At 33.6% G+C, this 25840-nt stretch overlaps 1 protein-coding gene across 2 annotated transcripts in view; it reads right to left on the minus strand.

The window, feature by feature from the left end:
* Positions 1–25477, minus strand: part of LOC106471987 (phospholipid-transporting ATPase ID-like) — a 108552-nt gene extending 83075 nt beyond the window's left edge. The window contains exon 1 of one of the 2 annotated variants that reach the window (XM_022401407.1): positions 24907–25477. The gene's annotated coding sequence lies outside the window, so the exon portion shown is untranslated. Of the gene's footprint in view, positions 1–11890; positions 12102–24906 lie in introns of those variants that run through there. The other variant, XM_013932619.2, reaches the window with a different exon arrangement.
* Between the last annotated feature and the right edge of the window lie 363 nt (positions 25478–25840).

Below are 25840 nucleotides of genomic sequence, written 5' to 3' on the forward strand. Positions count from 1 at the left end.
GAAGAAGAATAGATATCTGCATTGAGAGTACGCTGTCGATTGAGGAGTTCGAAATAAGTTCCTTTGATGTTCCACCAAATTCAAATGTAACGAATTTGTTATTATATATTTATTTTAATATCAATGTTTGTCTAGATTAAATTTATATTTGGAAACGTACATAGCTCATACGGTTAAATATGTATTACGAAACTCCCGCCTATTCTCCAAAGTTGTAGAAGATTCTCGAGACTAAGAATCAACAATATATGTGTGTACCTAAATACTTGTGTTAGCGTCAGTACTGCTACGTAAAAATGAAATTTCTAGAAAGTCCCCATACGCCTATAAATATAACCAACGCGATGCGCCAAAAATAAAGTATCTATTATTAACTTGCTATAATCAATGTGCTATAAACTTCGGAAGCTATAACTGTGATTGTTATAATACTTATAAATCAGAAAACTTCAGATATTTGACCAGGAACATTTACAAAGTTCAAATATTACAAAGCACTTAACTTCGGTGGATTCATTTCGGACATTTGTACCTTTACGAAGATATCAGCGTGTGTGGCTGGTGAATAACGAAGGAAAAGCTAGCTAGCTAGCTCCCTGTTAAGTGAATTATACCTACGTCAACTCGCTCATCATGAATCCTCGATAAGATATCGAAGAAGTTCCAGACTAGAAAGAAGACTTTATATTGCTTGTAAGTTTGTGCATTTGTTTATAAATCATTGTTTGTAATAACTGTTATTGTAAATTGTATTTTTGTGTGCATATTAAAACGCATTTGTGTTAAAAGAGAAAATTGTCTGTATCAATCTTGTTGGCAAATATCATAAACTGATTATATATTGGCTTTTATACAACTGCTAAATTCAAAGTACAATTTAACTACTAAATTTAAAGTATCGTTTAGCTCGGTTTCAGACCATTTTAAATTCTAATACGTAACACAAATCATCACTTTCTGCGGATAGAGTCCAGGTTTTGGGGTCGGAAGTGGTTTTTGTCTAGGACTGAGCCATTGTTTCTGGCGTTTAATATTCGCATAGAGAATCCATTTTTCATCACCGATGACAATTCTGTTCAAAAATGGTTCACGCGCCAAAAGAGACGAAGCAACGTTCACACGTTGGAAACGATGATCATCGGAGAGTTCGTGGGGCACCCAAACACCTTCTTTATGGAGTCTTCCCATATTCCTTATATGTTTACGTATTGTTTCATGAGAGACGTGCAATTTCAGGGCCATTTCACGAGTGTGTTGCCTTGGGTTAGACTCAACAAGCGTCTTCAGAGCATCAATATCAATTCAAACATGTCGGCTCCTACCATCACAGTTTTTAAGGCTAAAGTCACCTGAACGAAATTTGCTAACCATCGTTGACGTTCAAAACATTTCCATTAACTTCTTTGATATTCTTTGTGGCTACAGAGGCGTTCTTTCCCTTCTTGTACTCAAACAGCATTACATGCGGAATGTGTGTCTTGTCGTGTGTCATCACTATAAGGAGTTAGAGTATACTAAACTTTACACATTATACAGGCTACACTAACGTGACGTTTGGGCGGTTCGTTTAACTATTACACGTGATGTACGTTTTTTGGAGGGTGGTTAATGAAAGTGTTCTAAAACGCTACATTAATTTCTTGACGACCTAATACAATACCGTATATGTATAGGAAAATGTTCACTATCATTCTGTGGGGAAATGAAAAAACAATATTAACGTGAGATTAATCGACAATAACGGGTATCTTGGCAGAGTTTTTGGTTCAGACGTTGATTTTGAGATCTCATATCAAATGTTACTTCGACAATTAGGAGAAAAAACTTTTGTATTTATAGGGAGATAAGAAGAGTAGAAGAATGTACTAAAACTCATACAAGCATTGGCAGTATCGACTCCAGTAACACCTTCTATGTGTACAAAACAAATTAAGATCTCAGGCCTACGTAGGCGCTGGCTATCTCTCATTCAATAGTGCTCTGATCGTACTGTCTTCAATCTTCCTCCATCCAAGATGTATCGGACTTGGAACATCCGGGTGTCCCGTGTGGATGTGACATACGTAAATGCTACAAGTGTTTTTTTTCTGTTAATAGTACGCTGACTGCTAATTTGTCTGTTCATGTTGCTGTGGGATACAGGGGTTCACCAACGTCGTTATAGAGTTGTTCTCGTTCTTTCCTTTTGCTGTACAGTTCCAGAGAAAAGTTTCTTGCAACAGTCAAGACATCGCTGGTTAATTTTAGTGTATCCTAAAGATGAAAGCTGTTTCACTGCTACCATATTCTTCTGCAGAGTATTCATTGCCGAACGTTTAACAATCAGATCCAGAGCAAAAGTGCTGTCACATCATTGTTAAGACATCTACCCCAAACAAACACTGATACATCTTTACACTTGCACCGGTAGAGAAGACTGTTGATTTGTTGATTTTTCCTTCGTGATCTGTATGCGTCAAAGTGTCAATGATAAACGTATCCACCAGCGTAGTAATACAGCAACAGTTCGATTACGTCTGTATAATCGTATCGAACAACCAACCATTCCCAGTTTGCCCCTGAAGAAGAAAGGTCCACCATTCGAAAGCGCTCGGGTTATAGGGTTTTTATTCATTTCTATCAAGACTTCTTAAACCTAAGTGTTTTTCTAACATCAAGCAGGTGTGACCACTAACAGTACATATGGCACATAACATCATATGTGAATCTGCTTCTTCCTGAGTGGAATACAGATGCACAAGATCTATTAGTAAAGTCAGTGTTATCTCTTTTTAACGGTAAATGCTACAAGTGTTTTTTCTGTTGATAGTACGCTGACTGCTAATTTGTCTGTTCATGTTGCTGTGTGATACAGGGGTTCACCAACGTCGTTATAGAGTTGCCCTAATTCTTTCCTTCTGCTGTACAGTTCCAGAAAAAAGTTTCTTGCAGCAGTCAAGACATCGCTGGTTAATTTTAGTGTGTAACTCCTATGTCCTCCTGCCAAGTTGACACACGTGTGTCCTCTCTTCCTCCAACAGACAACCTTCCTCGAAGGTCTAAAACTATGACTACGGAATGGTTAAATGATGTAATTTTACTCAAGTCTGCAACTGCGTTGGCATATTAGTCCACTTTAATCAAATACGTGACTGTGTCACAGAACTATCAAACACCTCACACAACTAAAGGAGGAGGAACATACCTAAATCTTTAACAAATATTGGGCATATATATGCTGCACTGCTCAATTATACTATATTAATATTTCCATTGTACATAGATCTGAAAAAACAACGGACACTAATAAATATATATTATTGCACCTATATAACAGTATTCAGCCTGGACCAGTGATTTAAAGTAATACACAGAGAGAAGAAAAATTATGAACACAGATTTCTTTGGGTCTTCAAAGTCAGAAGTCGTGAAATCCTGTCTTTTTTCAATCGTTTCTTCAAGCGCTTCATAATCGTGTGCACTTTAACTTTAATTACAGTAAATATTATTTTATCTATATTTTATTAATTACAATTATATTTACTCTCTCCATTAAAAAACACTTTAAATCACGATGCAGTAATCATGCAACCAACCGATCAGCCTATCTTCTGTTTGCTTTTCATGAATGAAGGTTTTTTTCTATATATTTCTATTTCAAGTTCACACTGCATCTTGTCTCTTTTACTCCACCTACGACGCACCTTGAATCTCTAGTTATTGCAGAGATGAGGAAACTGAGTGGTCGTTTTACCCCTAGATTATCGCGCCTACATATTTCGAAAACTCTAGCAACGTGATCACGTAGAAGTTTTAAGGCACCTGGATAAATATACAAATATGTTTTGACAGCATTTATTGACAGTAAACTCAGGTTTTCGTGACATCAGTTTCTAAAATGACATATTTAGTCAGCTTATTTCTTTGCTTTTATTCCACATGTTTTTCTTTCTAATAAAGTATTTTAGGTGAATTAGATTCTACACTACCCGTTTAACGATGTTTTTAACCGTGCAATGTACGCGCTTGCTCTCATTGCTCAACGTCAATTACATTATGCTATCATTATTACTGAATGTGTATATAAATTTAAGCATGTATATACTGAACTAAACAAATGAAAACTTTCTAAGTCATGTTCATTTCAAGTATTAACCTACGCGTGTAAGTATAATACGCTATATAAGATAAATGACTAAACTTGTGAATTATATTTCAAAATACAGACCAATAGTCCTCCATTCTGCAATGGCATTTCAAGGAGAATCAAATCTGAGAGATATCCAGTTTTCCAGTTCATACTTTAGATGGAAAAAAAATATGTTTCCACCTTCCTTTTAAATTGAGCATAATGGAAAAACTCGCGGACATTACAAATATATAATTAAAAACTCAACATATTTTTTATCATAAGAACATATTATACATACATGTGTGTGTAGTGTTATGTTTACAATCACCGATATCGATACTCTTCACTCATCAGCCAATAAAAAAATAACAGTGTGATGTATAATCGCCTAACTGACAAGGAATGATCCGTTGATTGGTCATTCGTACGATACTGAAACAACACACGAACTAGGTCAAAACCTACAGTCTAGTGCGATTTTTATCGCTAATATTAAACCTGTTGGTTTTATTGCTTCACCAGTTTTCTGTGTTTTCGTCAGACGATTGTTTTCACAGCACGATTTAGACACATTCTGGCAGGTTTAAGTATACTCTTTTGGAATATTCACATGAACAAGGTCAGACCCCAAGGTTCTTACATATATAGCCGTCTCTAATTTAAAACGGAGGACAACCAACCAGCAGGACCTGCCGCGTACACGGCTACTATTAACAGAATAGTGGGACTGACTATCACAGTTATAAAGCTCCCACTTCTGAACATATGGAAAGTGCTTAGCAGGGTATCGCAATCTCGAACCTTGGACTTTCTAGTAAGCAGCCCGTCATGCTAACTACTAGGTCACGTCTGGCTCCTATAAAGTTATAGTTATGAAGTTCCCATTACCAATGAATTGTGTAAAAATAAACTGAATGAATAATGATAAGACTTAAAATTTATTAATCGAATTGTAAACGGAAATTATAAATAAACAACGCGAGGGTTTAAGTCTTTCCATTTATAATGAAACCTACTTGCTTCAAAAATTCTGGGTATTAATATAAAATAAACCCTATATGTGTGTTTATTACTGAGCTCCACATGACACATATATACGTTCGCCCTAAAATGCAAAATTTCTACCTCAGTTGTTATTGTATCTCTACTTATACCTCATACACACAGCCTCTACAGTTAATTATCTGTAATGACTACTAGAGTAAGGTTACCTTTAACAAACAGACCCGAATGACTACTAGAGTAAGGTTACCTTTACACAAACAGACCTGAATGACTACTAGAGTAAGGTTACCTTTACACAAACAGACCCGAATGACTACTAGAGTAAGGTTACCTTTACAAACAGACCCGAATGACTACTAGAGTAAGGTTACCTTTTACAAACAGACCTGAATGACTACTAGAGTAAGGTTACCTTTATACAAACAGACCCGAATGACTACTAGAGTAATGTTACCTTTACATAAACAGACCTGAATGACTACTAGAGTAAGGTTACCTTTATACAAACAGACCCGAATGACTACTAGAGTAAGGTTACCTTTACACAAACAGACCTGAATGACTACTAGAGTAAGGTTACCTTTACACAAACAGACCTGAATGACTACTAGAGTAAGGTTACCTTTACACAAACAGACCTGAATGACTACTAGAGTAAGGTTACCTTTACATAAACAGACCTGAATGACTACTAGAGTAAGGTTACCTTTATACAAACAGACCCGAATGACTACTAGAGTAAGGTTACCTTTATACAAACAGACCCGAATGACTACTAGAGTAAGGTTACCTTTATACAAACAGACCTGAATGACTACTAGAGTAAGGTTACCTTTACATAAACAGACTTGAATGACTACTAGAGTAAGGTTACCTTTATACAAACAGACCCGAATGACTACTAGAGTAAGGTTACCTTTACACAAACAGACCTGAATGACTACTAGAGTAAGGTTACCTTTACATAAACAGACTTGAATGACTACTAGAGTAAGGTTACCTTTACATAAACAGACCCGAATGACTACTAGAGTAAGAGAACAAGACCTACTATATTGTATGTGAATTTTAGGATTAAAAGTAAGTAAAGTTGTGAAAGCACATACGCTGTTTATTTGTTGTGAAAAAAAAACTTGCAACTTACATTTTTGAAACAATAAATTATAACTCTAAAAGTGTCTCATAAACTTACGCCCAGTAACTTTACAGTGTATTAGAACTGGGAGAATAAAGTGAAGAAATATTAACATACCGACTTTTTAATGTTTTTGGATTGTTATAAAATCACTATTTTCAAGTTTTATCTTACTTCTCGAAGCTTAAGTTCAACCGTTAAAATTTCACACACTTTAACTCCAGCTGTATTTACACAACTAATCTCCAAAAAGTATACAGTTCTCAAATGTCTTTTCAACAGCTCCTTACAGCAAGTTCCCTATGACGTGCGGTTCCAAGAAACCCCAATTTAAAAGTATAAAAACGAAAAGATTTACTTTTAAACACGCCTTACATAATTCGATATCAAAAGGGCTAGCAAGTAGGAAATATGTGTCATTATCGTATGTACAGAGTAACCAAAACTGGGTTGTATTTCATGTTTTTCATAGAGGTGTTGCAGCTATATTTATGTTAATTGATATCTGCAAGAAGGAATGCAATTAACCGCAAAACTTGGTTCTAAACATGTTATGAAAAGCAATAAAAGATACACAAACGGGAAGATAAAACAACTAACACAAAGGAACAAATAAATCAGTATACCTATATTCATAAACACTATTCCTTTATCTGCTGGTCGCTTCTATTTACAATAAAACCGTTCCACATATGCTTCAACATATGCACAGGACAGGGCAAACCAAGAATAATGTAATTAACACTTTCAAGTCAAACCAGGATTATATTGCGGGATCCCACATCCTTAAATTTCCTACGCCAAAGATAATTTCAAATAAACACATAAAAGAGTGATAAACTCACAACTAATACTAAATATTACAAGTCTCTGTATCATTCCTTGAAATGGGCTTGTCCAGACTCCATGGGACAGACATAGGATAAAGTTGGTACAAGCTTCTAAGGAAGAACCACTGTAATATGTAACCTTTAACTAACAAGAGAGCTAGTATGTGTTTATAACATTTGTGCATCAGTTTACAGTGAAGACACTGACTCAGAGGTTTCCAAACTGTGTTGCAGCAAGTTGCTAGGGTATCGCTAGTTTCACTAAACAAAGAATAATTGTTTGTTTGTTGTGAATTTCACGCAAAGCTACACGAGGGCTATCTGCGCTAGCCGTCCCTAATTTAGCAGTGTAAGACTAGAGGGAAGGCAGCTAGTCATCACCACCCACCGCCAACTCTTGGGTTACTCTTTTACCAAGATTGACCGTCACATTATAACGCCCTCACGGCTGAAAGGAAGAGCATGTTTGGTGGGACGGGGATTCGAACCAGCGACCCTCAAATTGCGAGTCGAGCGCCCTAACCACCTGGCCATGCGGGGACCAAAAATAATTAAGAACATAAAAACTCTACAAAAGATATTTCATGTATCAGTAGGGGTTTCGCGCAAATCAAGATAAGTGGATTTGAGTTTCGTCAGTGAAAAATCGTTGATGATTACATGCAAAATTACCTTAACATACCTAACTTAAGATATAACCTAAACTAGTATAGAAGGGTAAAATATCAATATATTAGTATCATGACCACTTAATAGGTTTACAAATACGACAGAAACAGGAAAATGTGCATGATTTTGTAATTTACCTGTCATAAAATACGAGCATTTCTATATTTCGTTATACAATATAACATCACTAGTGAACAATAATTTTAGCTATCAACTGAGTGGCGGAAACCGGCAATTTTCGTTAAGATAAATTTGCTAGTAAATTTGTATTGGCAAAAAGAAAAAAAAACTTTTTCAGTGAATATCAACAAAACCAACTCAGTAAATCAATAATCTAACTTGCATGTATATAGAGTTAAATATTTACACATAAAAGGTGGAGGAAAATCGGTTATTCAAACAATAACTGTAATAGCGCAAATAGGTGCGTAAACACAATGAAAATATATTTCATCAGAATATGAATCAACTACACCAGTATACTACTGTATGTTTGTTTAGGATATTAGCACAAAGCTATATGCGCTGTCCGTCCCTAATTTGGAACTGATAAACTAAAGGAAAGGTTACGTATGATTTTACGTGTACATACAAGAAAAATGATAATAATAATTACACAAAGGCAGGCCGGTTCACTTAATGAAATGGAAAAATTCTGGAAAAATTCGAATTATAAGTAAATGGGAATCTTATATGACGTCATAATTTCAGGTCAGATGGATGGACGGATTTCCTCGACAAAGAAAGTTTTCTTCATTCCGCGCGTGAGTTTTGGATATTGAGAACTTTGAAAATAAAATATTGATATTTACTTTATTATTTACACTCAATATTATCTTGTCATGCCTGCGTTTTTGACATAAATCAGTAGCATGTATGTCAAAGCTCAACAAAACAAGCAAAATATATACTATAAAACAGAATTCAACGAGCGTTTTGACACATGCTGTACCCAAAACACTGTTATACAATATATATATATATGCTGGCTGGAACTTTCTAAATAATATAGTTTTTAGCCCAAGAATACCATCCAGGTAGCAAAAAAAAACGTAGTTCACACTTTAGGACGCTACTTGTATGACAGTAAAATCCCACTGTTCGGTCAGACAAGTGTTGTCCAAGAGTTAGCGATGGGTGTTGTTGACTCTATATACCTTCCATATTAATCTACGAGTTCAAAAATATGGACGACTAGCGCATATTACTGTTTGGCTCTGATTTAATTTCCGATACAATCAAATCCTCCATACAGTCTGCGAGTTTAAAATTATATCGCTCTGAACAGACATCCCGTGTGGCCTCGTAAGAAAATCTGTAAAAGCAAACAAGCAGTAACGACCGTTTATGCTTGCTGATAATTTCTACCGATTTTAAATAGTTATACTCTTTATGAACAGAAGTGAGGACTGTTTTCAAAATGTATAGTTTGAGTTTTATGCAAATTCATTCTAACTTCAAAATTTTCTGTTTGACTAACCTACTCTAGCGAAAACATATATAAAACGTTTTCCACTGACGTTTGTTTTATCTTGAAATTATTCTGTTTCCATCAATACATTATAAAGAATTTTACGGAAGCTACTTCGCAGTATCAATAACTATTCTTCAGCTTTGGAAGAAATTTTGAAATACATTCCTGATTTAACTAAAAATATTGAAGTCGATTAAAACGTATTTATAATCATATTTCAAATAACTAGACTTTTAAAACAACACATTTAAAATAATAGCTTATTTAAAATGCTATAAATAAATATAAGTTATGCATAAAACTATGCATCAGATATTAAAAGTTTTATTGAGATGAGCTTTAACTCTTTTAAAATAAAAAACTGTAGATATAACGATCCCTGCTCTTTTTTTCCAAGCAATGCCAAAAAGAATAACAAAATAAAGCTCCTACAATCGGCCACTAAATCCTATATCACAATTATAAAAGTACCTTGAACAGAAGAGAGTACAGTTTACAAAATTTCTAGTTTGATTTTTATGCAAATTAATTCCAACTTCGAAATGTTCTGTTTGACTAACATATGCTAAGTTTCAAGTAGAACAATTCAATAAATAAATATAGTTGGTTGAATTACAGTCAAAACACTATCATTACTATCAACAATAACATTACGTGCTTTCAAAAAACGTAAGTAACATAACTGACGTCTTGTTTACACTAGTAAAGATACTGTTACGACAGCGGAGGTCACGTGACGCTGGTAACACGTCATGAGCTTCTTGAAAATTCATGTCCCTTCGTGAAGCCTCGAATGTTTACTAGATATGCGGTATTCTTGTATATAAGACCGCCAAGAAGTGACGGCAACAATGTAATTGAATTGCAGACAGAGATAGATACGGACAATTGAGTCAAGCGCATGTGTCGCTCGTTGTGAATTATAGCGTTTGTTATAGCGTGACTGTGGAAATTAAGTGTATTGCAAAGTTGTATTCAGAAAGAATAAACTAGTTTTATTTAAGAAACGACTTGTATCGCTAAAGTTTCTTCGGAAAGAATTTTTACGGAAAATTAACAAACGAACACAGAGGCATAACAATACCTTCTTTTTTCCTGCTTTGAAGAATCACGGTAACGCAAAGTTATCTTCAGTTTTTGTATTAATAATATTATACATACAAAAAATTGTCTATGAGTCGTTTGTTCGCAGTGTTTTCAATGAGATATTTAACACTTTAAAAAAATCTGGCTTCCAAAAAGTTTGTTTGTTCGTTAGACGTCACGCAAAGCTACTTGAGGTCTATCTGCGTTAGCTTGGGTTTCTTTTGCATTTCGCGCAAAGCTACACTAGGGCTATCTGCGCTAGCCGTCCATAATTTAACTCTTGAGTTAGTCTTTTACCAACGAATGGTGGGATTGACTGTCACTTTATAGCGTTCCCACGGCTGAAAGGGTGAGCATGTTTGGTCGGACGGGGATTCGAACCCGCGACCCTCAGATTGCGAGTCAAGCACCCTAATCACCCAGGAATGTTAGTAACGATTCCAGTGCACATACACACATAGCACTGACTACATAAGTTCAGATTATATAAAAAGGTTATTGAAAAAATGTTCAAATCGATCGATAAAATGAGTTTAATCAAGGATGAGTTTGTTAGCTTTTTTCAACCCTAGCGTTTGCTGGTAAACTCACGCACGAAAATATTCGTAGTAAGAAAACTTCAGTTACACTTGACTCAAAAGAAGCTGCAATAATTACCTAAATACTACAATATGTGGATCCACGACAATATCGATACAATAACCTCGAAAAATAATACTTAGCTTTAAAACATGAAGATGAATCTGAAAGAAGTAACTCCCTGTACGGAAGAAAGTTTTGCAGAGGCTTTACATAAAAAAATACTTAGTGTCAGGGTTTTAGCATATGAGTGGTCTAGGATTCTTCTACAGTAGGTGCCTGTAACGGCGATAAATTCGAACAATAAATGGACAACACACAATCTACTTGTTTTAAAATAATATATTCAAAACAAGTTTAACGTATGTACAAAAACTCTTTACTCTAAATAATTCACTTTTCTTGTCAAAAGTCCACACAGACTGAATTAATTATTTTAGAATCCAATTGACAATAATTATTATTCTCTATTCTTATCACAATTGCATCAGTGAATAATTCTCTTACGTTACCCTGTGGGTTACCACAGTTGTATTCTGAACTTCATTTAATTTTACTTCACTTTCACTAAATCAATGTTCTCTGATTAAACTTCTAACTTTTTTATAAATCGCCCGTCACGGCTAAACTACAAATCACTCAGTTTAGATCTGTCTAATTATCTCTCATTTGACTTTTATCTACTTAACTTGCATTCGCTAGTCACTTATATATATATACATGTATGCCTTTCTATAAAATACATGACGCTATAATGGAACAATACTCACTTAAGATAACGAGAAAAATACCGAAGATTCGAGTAACGTGACGTCAACAATATTACTAAACCCTAGTACAACAATCTAATTGCATACACAACGCATGACTCTTACAGAGTTACGAAGCGAAATTTGTCACAACTAACGCTTTTAAAACAATCAACCTTCAACACTCCTGTCATGAAAACTAAATAATTATTAAATATTAAGTCACAAAATAAACTAAATAACAACACTTACACTGAACAATCTTGTATATCTAACACTTGGGATCTTCACTCCAAAAAAAACGATGTAGGATGCACCTTCTCAAAGAGTCACCATACTAAATTTTTGTAGCTTTACAATTTGACAAATCGTCAGTCAAATGCGATCAATAGGCTGTGCTAAAAGCTCTATGAAAAAAGTTTAACATAACTGTACTAGGGAAGGAAACTCCTGTATTACATAACATGTGGATTGCACAAGATGAATGAGTACAGCCTTCTTAGCTAATCGTGCTGTTGACACAATGGATACGCCCAGAGATCAGAATAACAGTAGCAAAGATAGAAGTAATCTGAGATAACAAATATAAAAACAAAAAGAAAGGTTTGAAATCTGTACATCCACCACACTGAAAATGTTTTCCGTTATTCAGCATTATTACTTTCATGATAATACGCACAAATGCGTAAAAAAGTTGGGTTCACTAAGCTGAATTATCAAAATACGTAAAAAAACGCAATAAACAATATTATCAACATGCCTCTAAACACATCAGCATGTGTCATACGAAAGACAGTAGTTTCCAAAGGTTGTGCAAGAACCTCATTCAACAAAACTATATATTACGAAAAGTACAAATTTAAAGCTATAGCTACGTCCATGTATAACGTAAACACGTTTATACGAAAAGGGTTGTCGAGATAAAGGAGTGAAATATAACTGTTTAATATCTCTAAAACCTACTCAACCGCACGGAAAGTGTATTTTGCAAATTATTTACTCTTTAACCTTCTGGGAACTAAATATATAATTATATATATATATATGGCCTTCAAAAATTTGACGACTCTATACGTCCGAAACATATAGAGTCGTCAACTTTTTGAAGGCCATAGATAGGCCTAAATAAAACGTTTTTAATTGTGTACCAGTTAAATGTTGAATATTATTTATGATTGTAATGTTAGAACAACCCTAGAATATGTATATAATAATAATGAACAGATATCCCAAGTCTAGAAGGACGGCTAGATTTAGCTACGGCCATTTGCATTACGTTAATTAAAGGACCTCTCTAGAATGAACGCGATTTTTTTGCGAGGTAAAAGCATAATTTTGCTGTTACAAAGCTACACACAACAGGAGCGTAACATCAGCGTGAAATACAATGTGTGTCGGTAATAACAAACCAAATACTGGTCAGAGAAGAACTCTTAACGCTGTCATATTTTAAAGCTTACACATCAGAGCCGACAAATTTCGATACATAAAATGTTGTAAAGAAGAATGTATTTGGATTAAATCCATCATTTAGCAAAGAAGTTGAAATTAGATAATGTAAGTCTTAATTATTCCAAATGCCCAAGCCTCAGTCCGAAAATTCGAAAAGCTGTTCCGGTTCGTGGTTGGTCCCCATCATACTCAAACGGGACATTAACTACAATGAGATCATTAATACAAAATAGTGATTGTCCGTCTATTTGTATAAGGTAAAACACGCAAGGAAAAACAAGATAATTTCATTCCAGTCGCTGTCTAAGTATTGCATAGTTTAAAATATTTTCTCTACAGCATAAAATATGGGTACATTTTAGATATACATTGAACGTTAAAACACATACCTATTTAACATCTTATATAATTCATTTTTATGTCTACTTCGTTACTTCTACAACATAGAGAGAACGCTTGGAGTACAATAATACTTCAATTATTGGATTTTACTAAACACTTTTGATATTTCTGGATCTGTAGTTTCCTTGTAGAACGCTTAATATCGCCTGATTGCTATCGCCCTATCGTGTTGCTGGTAGTGAAGGATTCTTATCAGAAAATAATTCCTACAAGTTTTGTAGGTAAATCGCGAGACATATTCGCTTATCGTATGGCGTCTGTTATATAAACACTTCAAAGCCTGTTTTGCTTTGATATTAGTCTTAAATGTCTTATTTTTGGTGTTAAATGTACATCGTAGTATTTCATCAACACAAGTTTAGACGGTGAAATTATTTGAGAATCAACTACTGGATAATTAATAGTTAATTTTACACTTCTGAATACAAACACTTTAAACATATCGATTGCTAAAAATAGGTTCTAAGTGCAAAATTATTGATAGTATAATAGTATAGCTACCATACTTTATAACTTACGGCTAAAATAATTATTAAGGTTTAACTTGAAAGACAATCAGTAAAGATTAGGTTAACATGAATTATGAACATGATTTACAACGTAAACTAATTAAAAGGTGTAAAACTAGTAGCAAATGATTTGCATTAATATATCAAGGAATACTCAATACTGTTAACGGTAATTATGCACATACTCCAAGAAATATAGTGCACGGTGTCTACTGTTCAGGATATCTAGGCTTGATCTAAGTCAACACAATGGGAAGCAGTGGAAAGTAGCTAAACAAAATAGCAAGCAATTGCTTATACTGTCCACCTAAGCAGCTACGAAAAACTCGCTAACGTTACATATATGACAGTTGTACTGATTAATCAAACTGAAATTTCTTATTCCATTGTGTATGTGTGGTACATTCAGGTAAAACAGAGTTAACCTTCCATCCAATAGGTCTGGTCAATAACTGGAGTTTCGGTCAAGATCTCGATTACCAAGTAATGCTTAATTTCTTATTAAGTGAATTGTGCTGTTAAATGAAATAATGAGACTGGACACAAAGTCAAATGCAAAATTAACAATCTTTATTATAACACTAAACACAACACAGATAAGACCTTAGCTTTTAGATATTATCCAAACAACCACTGAAGTACACTTTTGTGTATATCTTTGCACAACTTGCAGTACAGCAACAATAACCATTTCTCCTAGGCACAACAGGTATTATCCACTCAATAATAACAAAGAAGCAAAGTCAGCTAGCATAATATTAACTGCTTTCTCAACTATGTGTTATGTGAAACCTGCATATATACAGAACAAATAATAAATTCTGAATAAACACCATAACATTACAAGAAAATAAAAATGCACTGTGCATTCATTTACCACATATGGATAAATGTGCTTTTATCCTAATCCCAGGAACATAGAGAGTGAGTCAAAAGTTCCTATTTTTCCTATTGTTGTGAAGAAGGTGTGGAAAATCAAAAATTTACTGGGATAGGATGTTTAGGTATATTGTAGGTCATTTGTTACCTGACATTATGTCATGATATAAAGGTCAAATCGAGATCATCCAAATGCTGTCTCTGAAACTATCATTCAGGTAGGATGTGTTGATACAAAAATTGTATGATGTTACTTCAGAATAGTTACTTTTTAATCCAAATTAACACTTGTACTAATTGGCAAAAGTGTTCAAAACTGCTACTGTCTCCAACTGTATCATGCAAACAACATTAAAAAAATGGTCATACCGCAGAACAAGTTAAAAAATTTCATATCTCGCATGTTAACAGAAAAGCATGGTTTTTACAGATTCTTACAGTGCAAGATATGAACAATTAATAACTGGAATCATGTAATGTGGTCTGATGAGTCATGTTTCACTCATTTTTGTACTAATGTAGAGTAAAATTATGGTAAAACAACAAGGCACTTGACACTGTTTATGATGCTCCATGCAGTGCAGGATACTGTAAGAGGTGTAGTAGTGTAGGAAATATTCTTGCGACAGCTGTTGGTTTCTTTGATTAACTTAGAAGGCTGGATAATGTCCAGTGTTGTCAACCATGTCTAGCCATACCAGAGTAGAAACCTGCAGAGATCTGTAGGTTCTCTGTTGCAGAGAACAGACCTGGATTTAGCTGGTTCCCTTACTTCACCAAGTGAGTAAAAGCTTATCCACACTTGTTGATATGTTAGTGCAGACCATTGCTAACATGTTGGCTGAACATTGAGTATAAAGATTGGAGTACTTACAAAAATCGAAATTGCCAAGAAACTAATTTCAACATCCACTTATTTGCTGTTTTGTGTAAAATGTTGGGTGTGGTGAAGAAATGTAATTTAATATATCACTCCCAGTTTGATAGTTTGGATTTATGGGTAAAATGGATGAAGTTTGTGATTGTAATGTTTGTGGGAAATACCTATCATGTACAAAATGAAAAGGAGGTTCCTGGAACATGTGAATGATCCAAACAAACTGTGACGAATATTAACATTTAAATGGACAACCACCGTGCCTTTTGGCCACTATCAAAACTGTAATCTCAAGTCACATTATTTTGTTGTGCTTATCTGGATTAATATAAAGATTATGTACATTCTATGAGTGATATAATCCAAAACTATTTTTTCTATTAAAGAGTTTTGTTTAATGTTACACATATATACAGATACATATTTACAATTGTGTCTTTCTTTTAGAGATTTTCATCTGCAAATGATAAAATGGAATTAAGATATATATACATGTTCATGGAGTAGACCAGATAAACCTGTTAAGGACCAATTATAATCTCTGGAAGAACTTTTGTGAAAGATGGGTTAGGAATTTGGCAAATTTTGAACCCTGCTAAGCATGCTAATCACTAGGTCATGCCCAGCCCAATATCAGCAGCATAACTACTCTGATGATTGGCCAAGATGCCAATGTTAACCTCCTGATTATTACACCTGGGCTTAATTGACTGATCAGCAGTTAAAATGGTGAGTGGCTTGAAAAGTCAAAAACCAAAAAAAAAGGAGCATTCTTTTCTTTTGAACAATCAAGCAGAGTTTCACAGTGAGTTGTCTACAGATCACTGTGGAATAGCCACTTGATTATCTTGGAGCTAGGATGGCTAATGTTGTTTGATGTAATCCCTAGAAAATTGACAACTGGTGTGTGAAAGTGATTTCTATAAATTCTAGCTCAAGTAATTTGAAAAACTTGCTTTTCAGACACTCAGGTTCAATTCTGTGATGAACACCGGAAGGATGTTTATATGAAAAACCATCTAAAAACAAGTATTATTGTATGAAAGTGGGAATTTAAGTAGCATTTATACATAAGGTAAGTTCATACCTTCGAATGTACAGCAAAGGGGTTCTTCTCTTAATCACCAAAAGAAATGAATAAGACTGTGATAAATCATACTGGAAAAGTCATTGTTTCATTAGATTTTGCCTTTATTTGTTTCTCTGTGATTCCAACTATAGTGGGTTAATCAACCTATAGGTAGCAGTACAATATGCTTAAAATTTGAGCATTGGTTTTTGTGACTGTATTTTACTGGTGATTACTGTATTTAGTCTGCATCTGTATGATGCAGTGGAGAGCATGAATACTGGTCCAGGTAAATGAATTACATGTGAAAGGTCTTATTTTGGTTGAATTTGCCTATAATTCAATATTTTATAATGCCAATAAAGAAAGAGAGTGTCAAGTTTATCAGCTCATAGATGACTTAGTTAATGAGGTATAGTTAGCAGAATTGCCGAGTGGGATTGCTGTGCTACATCAAGAAAAAATGTTCAGTTTGTTAATTAAAAAATTGTGATCTCTTGGATTTTTACTAAAAAGATAAAACTAACTGTCAAGCTCACATTACATTAAGAGAAAATAAAAATATGTTGAATTTGGCTATGGATACATCCATTAGCAAGTAAAATTATCTATACAAGGTGAAACTACTGACAGTAGCTTATGCATCATATCAAGAAAAAGCATTGTGCACCCAAAGCTTTCATGGGTCTGATGTCAAATTTTTTGAATTGAAATATTTTGTTAGTACAATTTTACTGAACATCATTTATTAATTCATGTTATATGAGCATTTATTTATTTGTTTGTCCATGAACTCTTCCCACAGTTTGGAGCTAGCAGGACTAAACTTATTTTACTGAATATTCTTTATTAATTCATGTTATATGAGCATTTATTTATTTGTTTGTCCACGAACTCTTCCCACAGTTTGGAGCTTGCAGGACTAAACTTTTCAGGTAGATTTGGGAGTGGAGATTCTTTTCTATATTGATTAGCTTCCCCCTTACCAAGAGGGGCAAAAACATGCCTAGGAGGTTTTCCAAACATGGTGGGGGTCTAGGAGTATGTTTTCATGGTTGCTGAACCCAAATCTAGTACTGTATTTTGTGATCCTGGCCTCCCATTGGATCCTAGAGTTTTAAAGTGTGTTCATATCCCCCTCACAAATTAGCAAAACCACTACTGGTACACATGCTCAGATACCATAGGCGGCAGGTGTCCTAACAGTGTTTTTTTTTTTTTTTTTGGGGGGGGTATGGCCCAAATGAATTAGTTATAGAAGTGAATAGGGATAACTGAAGAGCTTGATAAATATACTGAGGCCTCTGTGAATCTTAGGTTACTGTGCAAGTTAGAGCTTGAATATACATTAGTGTGGACTGTGATTGTGTAGCTTGAGGCATGCAAGTAACACCTATGTGTTGCTGCTTTTAGTTTCATCACGTTATACCATGTAGATGTCAGAAACTAAGTCCTATGGAGATATAATGCTTATTTTAATAGAATCTTATTTTCAAATAGTGGTCAATGCTGTAAAGTGGCTAGCCTGATGTCAGTTACTTGTGTATGATATCACACTAGAAGTTTTACTCATGAGTTCCCCATTTGTTCTAGGCTTTTTTTTAGCAACTAAACAATGGTTGAAGCCTCATGATACGAGATTGGTAACCATGCTAACTTGTAGAAATGTCATTATGTAAAGACCCAACAGGGAATATGGCAGTATACTGTTCAAGTGCATGTCATGTCACATAAAACCTACTAGACCAGGATATTCACAGGTGCTTGGGAAATATTTTCTCAAACAATATATACATATGTGTGTGTGTGTGTGTGTGTGTGTGTGTGTGTGTGTGTGTATATATTGCACTTGAACAAAATGATTCTTTTCACACACTGTAACTAAAGTCTTCTCATGGATTAGATTTTGGTTGTAACTTTCCAGTAATAACATTTAGTCCTACACTAAAAGCTGAACTTCTGATCTATGAGAAACCAAACTGACCAAGCATTTTCTATTCTAAGTTTAGCTATAAAAGTTCAAATTCTTAACCTTTTTGGATATCTTATTTCTCAACTGGACCTGCCAGAAATTCTAAGTTTTAATTTAGATTGACTGGCTTCCATGATATCCAGTGGAAAGCAAAATCCTCTTTGGAGGCACAGAGAACCTCAAGGAGGAAACCTCAGGTCTGACAGCACCCAAAGAGATGACAATGCAGGAGGATCTTTTGCTGACAGAAACCTCCAACATTCAGGCTCTTTCAGAGGCTACCAATTGCTTCATCTTTGAATCTGGATAACCAGTCATCCTTCTAATATCAAAGGATTAAACAGCCCTGGAACAAGACAGGGAAATTTTCATCACCATCAAAAAGCCAAACCTGCTAGCTGCAGTGGCCCATGGAAGAGTAAGAGAGTAAAATGTGTGGTAAAGCACTCTGTTAGAAAATGTTGTGTGGTTAGAAAACACAGATAGGAAACATATGCCAATCTCCAACAGGACTACCAAATATTCAAGCCTTCCTGGGGCTCAAGCATTCAGCATCATATAATAAGCCCTGAAAAACCACCCACAAGTCACAAGCACAAGTAGATATGGGAATGGAGGGGGTGAAGCCCCCTTCCTAGTTTTTAATTAATTCTTAAAATACAAATTTTGAATCAAAATAATCCAGAGATACAATTTTTAAGAATTAGAAACTTATCAAAGTTTATAGTTATCTAAAGTATACATATCTTAAGTACATGTATCTAAAGTATTTATATTTTAGCCTACTACTATAATTTTATATCTACATCCATGATTTCAGACCACCATCACCGTGTCACTGACGTTGAAACTTCAACTTCAGCACCACCACCACCATCTTGATCCCAGCATCACTCGGAGCTTTTGATAAATGCTGACTTCAGTCCCAGCCCACTATACTCTTCAGTAGATAATCTTGTTGAAGCATTATCACCACACCCAAGCAGCAAAATGGACAGCATCAAGAACAGGACAAGAGAAAGGGCCAGGACTAAATGACTAGACCACAGTGGTCCAAGAGCTGTGGCAGGTTTGATGAAAACACCAAAATGAATAAAGAATACACAAAGCAAAAGGAATTATCTACAGATTAACATCTTCAAAACTACAGCTACCCTGGGAAGCCTGTTGTTGGATATGAATTAACATCCATCTCCAAGTAAACCATCTCACAACTAAATTACTATTTGAAAACTAAAGAATGCTTTCAATATATATTTCTGTATGTTAAACCATAAAACATGTCCAGTATATAAATAGGTTTCTTCACTTGTATTATGAAAATTGTCTTCTTAAACTACTATTTCAAATATGTTAACCTAACATAAAAAAGGGGAATATTTCTGTAAAACTAGACTGTTTTACACATGTCATTAGCCATTTAAGAATATCTACTGTAAAAAACAAAGGTATCTTTTATGTTTTAATCATTTTATTGTGGAACCAAAAGTCTGTTTTGTATATTGTCTTTAATGTACAGAAAACCAAATAAGCATAAAGCTAAAGCATATTTTACCTATGTACTGTTGATTATGTAGTTATAAAACTAAACATTTATTTCATATGTTTTCCCCAGCATAAACTCAGCAATATGAATATTAAACTAGAAGCGTTTTATTTTACTTCTCCTGGTTATAAGTTAATAATTTTTCAAAACAAAAGAATAGGGATCCCTTTTTCTTTCTTTGTAATACATTTTAGTGTTAAATGGTATGTGTTGTACTGTGATAACTAAGTCTCTGTTAAAGGGTATTTGTTATATATTATGGTGTTTTTTTGTTTTGTTTTTTTTTGGGGGGGGGGTTAAAGCTTAAAGTTGGAAATGGCCAGATGTCTTTTCCTTTTAGATTAAAAAGGCAAACATTTCTTATTTGGCAACAGTTTTTAAATTATATATGTTCAACACATGCTGATTCTCTAATGATCAGATAAGTGGTTTTTAATTGAGTTGTGCATGTTCTTGTATTAGCCTGGCCCACTGAAAAAATATAGGCATATTGATCGCATATTATTTTTCAGCTTTTATATATAATAAACTTCTTTTGTATCATTTAATGTAAAATAATTAAAACTTCTAGAAACACAATAATATTTGATTTGTTTTAATGACCATTTAACAAAATGTTAGATCAATTTCAATATTTTAATTAATTGGTCCCACTTAAAATTTTCCACATAGACTGAAGAGAAACAACATTTATATTAAGTCAACATGATTAATGAAAAAGTATACATCAAAATATACACTAGAATTATAACCTACTTTCTTCTGAAAAAAGGGGACTTTACATAAAACAATAAAATTAACTACAAGGGAGAAGTAATAGTATTACATTATGCTAAGAAAATGAGTATAAAATGCCATAGATATTAATCAAAATTATTAATATTGTTTAACAACCTTTTCAAGTTCAAGTCAGCAAAATGACAACACATAGTAAAGGGAATGTCAACAGAATAAAAACATCCCTTGCTTGTACAACTGTGTTCCTCTGAGTAACCACTTACCAAAGTAGAGATGGCCAACCAGTGCCACACAAGACAAAAACTTCTAGCACACCTTTCATTTAGAAATATCACTTGTTATAGTACATAAAACAAATTTTGTTTAGAATTTTAGTACATCCATGAAATTAGATTGACTGGATTATTTAATTTTCAGTGGGAAGCAATGTTTGATTTAGAAGCATAAAGATCCCTGAGAAATATCTGCAGGTGAAAACCTCAGGTCTGACAGTGCTTAAAGAAAAACAATGAAAGAGGATATTTTGTTGGCAGAAACATCCAACAAAAAATCCTTCTGCAGATGGAAACCTCAGGTCTGACAGTGCTCAAATAGAAACAATGAAAGAGGATCTTTTATTGACAGTAGCTCCAACAAAAGATCCTTCTGCAGGTGGAAACCTCAGATCTGACAGTGCTCAAAGAGAAACAATGAAAGAGGATCTTTTTGGCAGAAATCTCCAACAAAAGATCCTTCTGCAGGTGGAAACCTCAGGTCTGACAGTGCTCAAGGAGAAACAATGAAAGATGATCTTTTGTTGGCAGAAACCTCCAACATACAGGATCTCTCACACTTCTCTCTACTTTTATCACTTACTCCACTTAAAGTCTAACAAATTCAGGACAACATTCTGAACATAGGTCATTACCCTATATCATAGGGTTGAAATTTGTAGCGGACTTCTCCTTCCTTGTTTCTTGAATGAAAGAACACCTTGTTCTCAATAAGGTCCCAGCAAAGAGGAAAAAATCAAGTGAAAACCGTGTGAGTGGTGACACTTGACTGCTAAACACATTTGGTTGTAATATATCGAAAAGGAGCAACACATGAACCAACATTTTAGTGTGAGACTACATATAACACTAAAAATTTTCATATTAATAATGACATTTGTATGATTATAACATTTTTGGTGAATGGCACATTACTCAAAATTCAGAACCTAATATTATCACAACTACTAAAAAGCTTAGCCACCCTTACCCAAAAGGATAAGAAGACAAAGAAAATATTGATCTGAACATATAAAGTAGTTTAATTTATATTATAAATGTTACATGAAAAATCACATACATAACGTAAAAAAAAAATGTGTAAGAAGAATAAAATATTTCAATTAATATTACAATTTGAAAATTTTAATTATGTTATTTGTTTACTAAAGTTAAATTTGTTTCAGTAACCACAAATTAAGTGGTGAGGCTTGCCTACTTTTATACATGTAGTTTCACTAAACTTAATTCTTCAAATAGAGATTTTCCACATGAAGTGCCCACAAAAAAGTCTATACTGGAACTGACAATTATAAACATTTGAACATTATACAGTGCATTACACACTTATATAAGTGCTTGTTTCAAGCTGTTATTAGATGTTACTGTGGTTGAGGCATTATATTTCCTACTAATACAAAGATGATGAATGAAAAAAGCAAGTTAAAAAATCTTTTATGGCTTTAATAACCGTACCCAACTTTACTGTAATAGAAAAACAAACATTGCTTGGTTATCATCATTCTTTTCATAAGATCAAACAATTCTCCTCTTCCACAAATTGCTAAGATATATTTCACATAAATCATACATTTAATCATTATTGTGCAATATAACCTTAAAGTTAACATAATAATAATTAACATCCCTTTAATAAAGGAACTATTATATACATTAACATTTTAGTTGCTACTTTTCCCAGTCTTATTTAATTAGTGCATAAAGGTAGCACAACTACTTTTCTAGGGTATGTTTCACAAACATATACTTGTATTTAATAAAAACCACTAACTTATGGTACACTGTGAAAAATAGAAAAGTCAAGAAAAAACATGCAAGTTTAGGCAACATATGAGTAACATTTTATAATTTTTTTTTCTTGTATCACCAACAGTAAATTGTGATATAGAAAAATGAGGTATAGTATATTTTTGTATTCATTAGTAGACATACCCATGTGATACACAGTGGGTGGTTTATGAAAGTTAAGAAATTATTTATATGATTCATTTACTAACTTTATACAATCATTGTTTTGTTTTATCTATGACTGCATCTTTACTGGGGTTTGTGGCTACCTATGCGCTTACAACATTTTTTCTTTTAGTTGTAATTTCTGTTTTTGATAAGCTTCTCTGGTGTACTTTCTTTGCCATGATCACACCCTGAATGACAGTGTAAAATATAGTTCTTTTATCAGTTGTACATAGTAAAAAATTGTGTTTATTTTGTTTACAACATTTCACCAGGTTTACTATTGTACAACCAATAAAAAAAAAGTGTGGGAGTTTTAAAAACACAACTCTTTCTAATATTTAAATAATGTGTATATTCAATTGTCTTATCATAAAGCACACAGTTGATAGGTATTGTTATGAGGTGTTTAGATCAATGAATATTATACCCCTCAAATGATTGATAAGATTTGGAAACAAAATTTTTAACAATTATGAACATAAAAATGTGTTTGATTTTTCTGAATTGTGTCAGTGGCAAAATAAAAATTGAAAGTACATAAAAATAAATCTATTCATGTCCACTGGGCTTGATTATTTAACTAACATTTTATTTTGTATTTTATTTTTTTTACTGAAAAGCAATAAGTAACATGTGGCATAAAAACATCTCACTTAATATAGGTGTGTGTATCTTGAAAGTATATAAACAAAGTGTGAAAAAGAAATCCCTCAAATGACTAATAGGAGTTGGAAAATGAAATAAAATTGTAGAATTAATATTTTACTAGTTATTAATATAAATGGAGTTTCTGTTTTTGTCCCAAATATGTCAGTTGTGAATGAAAGTTCAAAGACTGTATGTATACCCTATGCAATGAAAAAGGAAACTAGAGAAATCCTATCAGTATCCCTAGTGGCCACCCCCCACTGACTGATCTGGTTTTAACCATCACTCCAGCTATGAACTCTGTGCTATTCAAAATAAAAATTAATTATTCTTGACACATCTTAAATAATTTCTAGTTGATTAAACCATATTTGACAGGTCCAAATCATATGCAACAGCCTAGAAGTAGAAGTTAGAAGACAAACAAACACACAAACTTCTCTCAAAGTTTGAGTCAAATTATAGAAGGATTTCATATCACTGAGTTGGACAACTTTCAGAGAATTTCACTTCTGTAAGTAATTCTAGAGGCAGGCAATCCAAAAACAAAACCTGCTTCTTGTAGCAGTGATTTAGAACAACTCCCAAAAAATACCACATAAATCTGTATGACTAACTTGTATTATAAATAAAATAATGCTGCACCTCTTCTGTTCAATGATATTAATTCATTATAACCTAGAACATGTATGTTTATCATTTAGTGCATAATCGAAATAAAATATAAATGGATTTAAAACGATCAAAATACATTTATTAATAAGAACAACTTCTATAAGAATTTTAAAAATCTATCATACAAATTTGGTAATTAATGGCTAGATAGTTTCAACAATTTAAGCAATAAGTAAATAAGGCTTAAACATACTTTACATTTACAATGCACCAGTCAAAACATGTTACAACAGAATATAAGATCCATTTTTATTCAAAGTATTGGTAACTTACCTTAGAAATTCCTTTTATTTTTCTGTACACCTGGCAAATGTTTGTGTTTTCTTTTTATCAGAAATACTGAATTATCAGGCAACCAATACTGGTGTTTGTTTTCTTGAACACTTACTCATTACTTTATCATTTGGATAAAATAAAATTGTCACAAAATGTACAACTTTAAAAAATGATTAAAACATTAGTTTGCTAACAGTAACATGACTACCAAATACAGTGAAAAACTGTGAGTTGTAACACTTAATTTCCAAACAAGCTTGGTTGTAAATGGAAAGTAGCAACATCAGCACCAAACTTGTTAGTTGTAGTGTGAGACTACGATACAGATAACACTAAAAAAATTCAAACGAGTACTGGAATTTGTATGATTATACAACTACAAGTTTCATTTTAAAACTGAAGGAAAATGACTATCATTTTCCAGTATGTACCGTAACATATTGCACTATAACTGGCTTACAACACGAATACATTACATTAATTTACTGTGAAAAGGTAGTGTAAAACCAACGTTTGTTTCCTATTGCCACATACTTTACAACGTAATACTCCGGAAACTAACGCTAATCAGTTTAGCGATGACGTCACTTGCAACCTTATTTCGATGAACGTCATGATCTGCCCCAAGTCAGCATGATGTCGGACATTCAAGTACCTAACCGTAATGGGCGAAATGGCGTTCCAAGTGCAAAATTGATTTACGGAGGTGTAGCTAACCAACCAATGGTTGAGTTTAAAAGCCTTCTTAAAAAAAGAAAAAATTAACTTATGAAGCGTATATTAATTAAAGTTGGGCCATAAAATTCTGCAAGTGCTTCTAATTCTATTCTTTATGATATTAAACTTCGTGAAATTTACTCTAGTATAAACAGTTAGCTATTTACTATATTATTTTGCAAGTTATATTTTAACTTTGAGAACGGTGTGGAAA

Source organism: Limulus polyphemus, unplaced genomic scaffold (genome assembly GCF_000517525.1).
Source record: "Limulus polyphemus unplaced genomic scaffold, Limulus_polyphemus-2.1.2 Scaffold116, whole genome shotgun sequence".
NCBI lineage: Eukaryota > Metazoa > Arthropoda > Merostomata > Xiphosura > Limulidae > Limulus > Limulus polyphemus.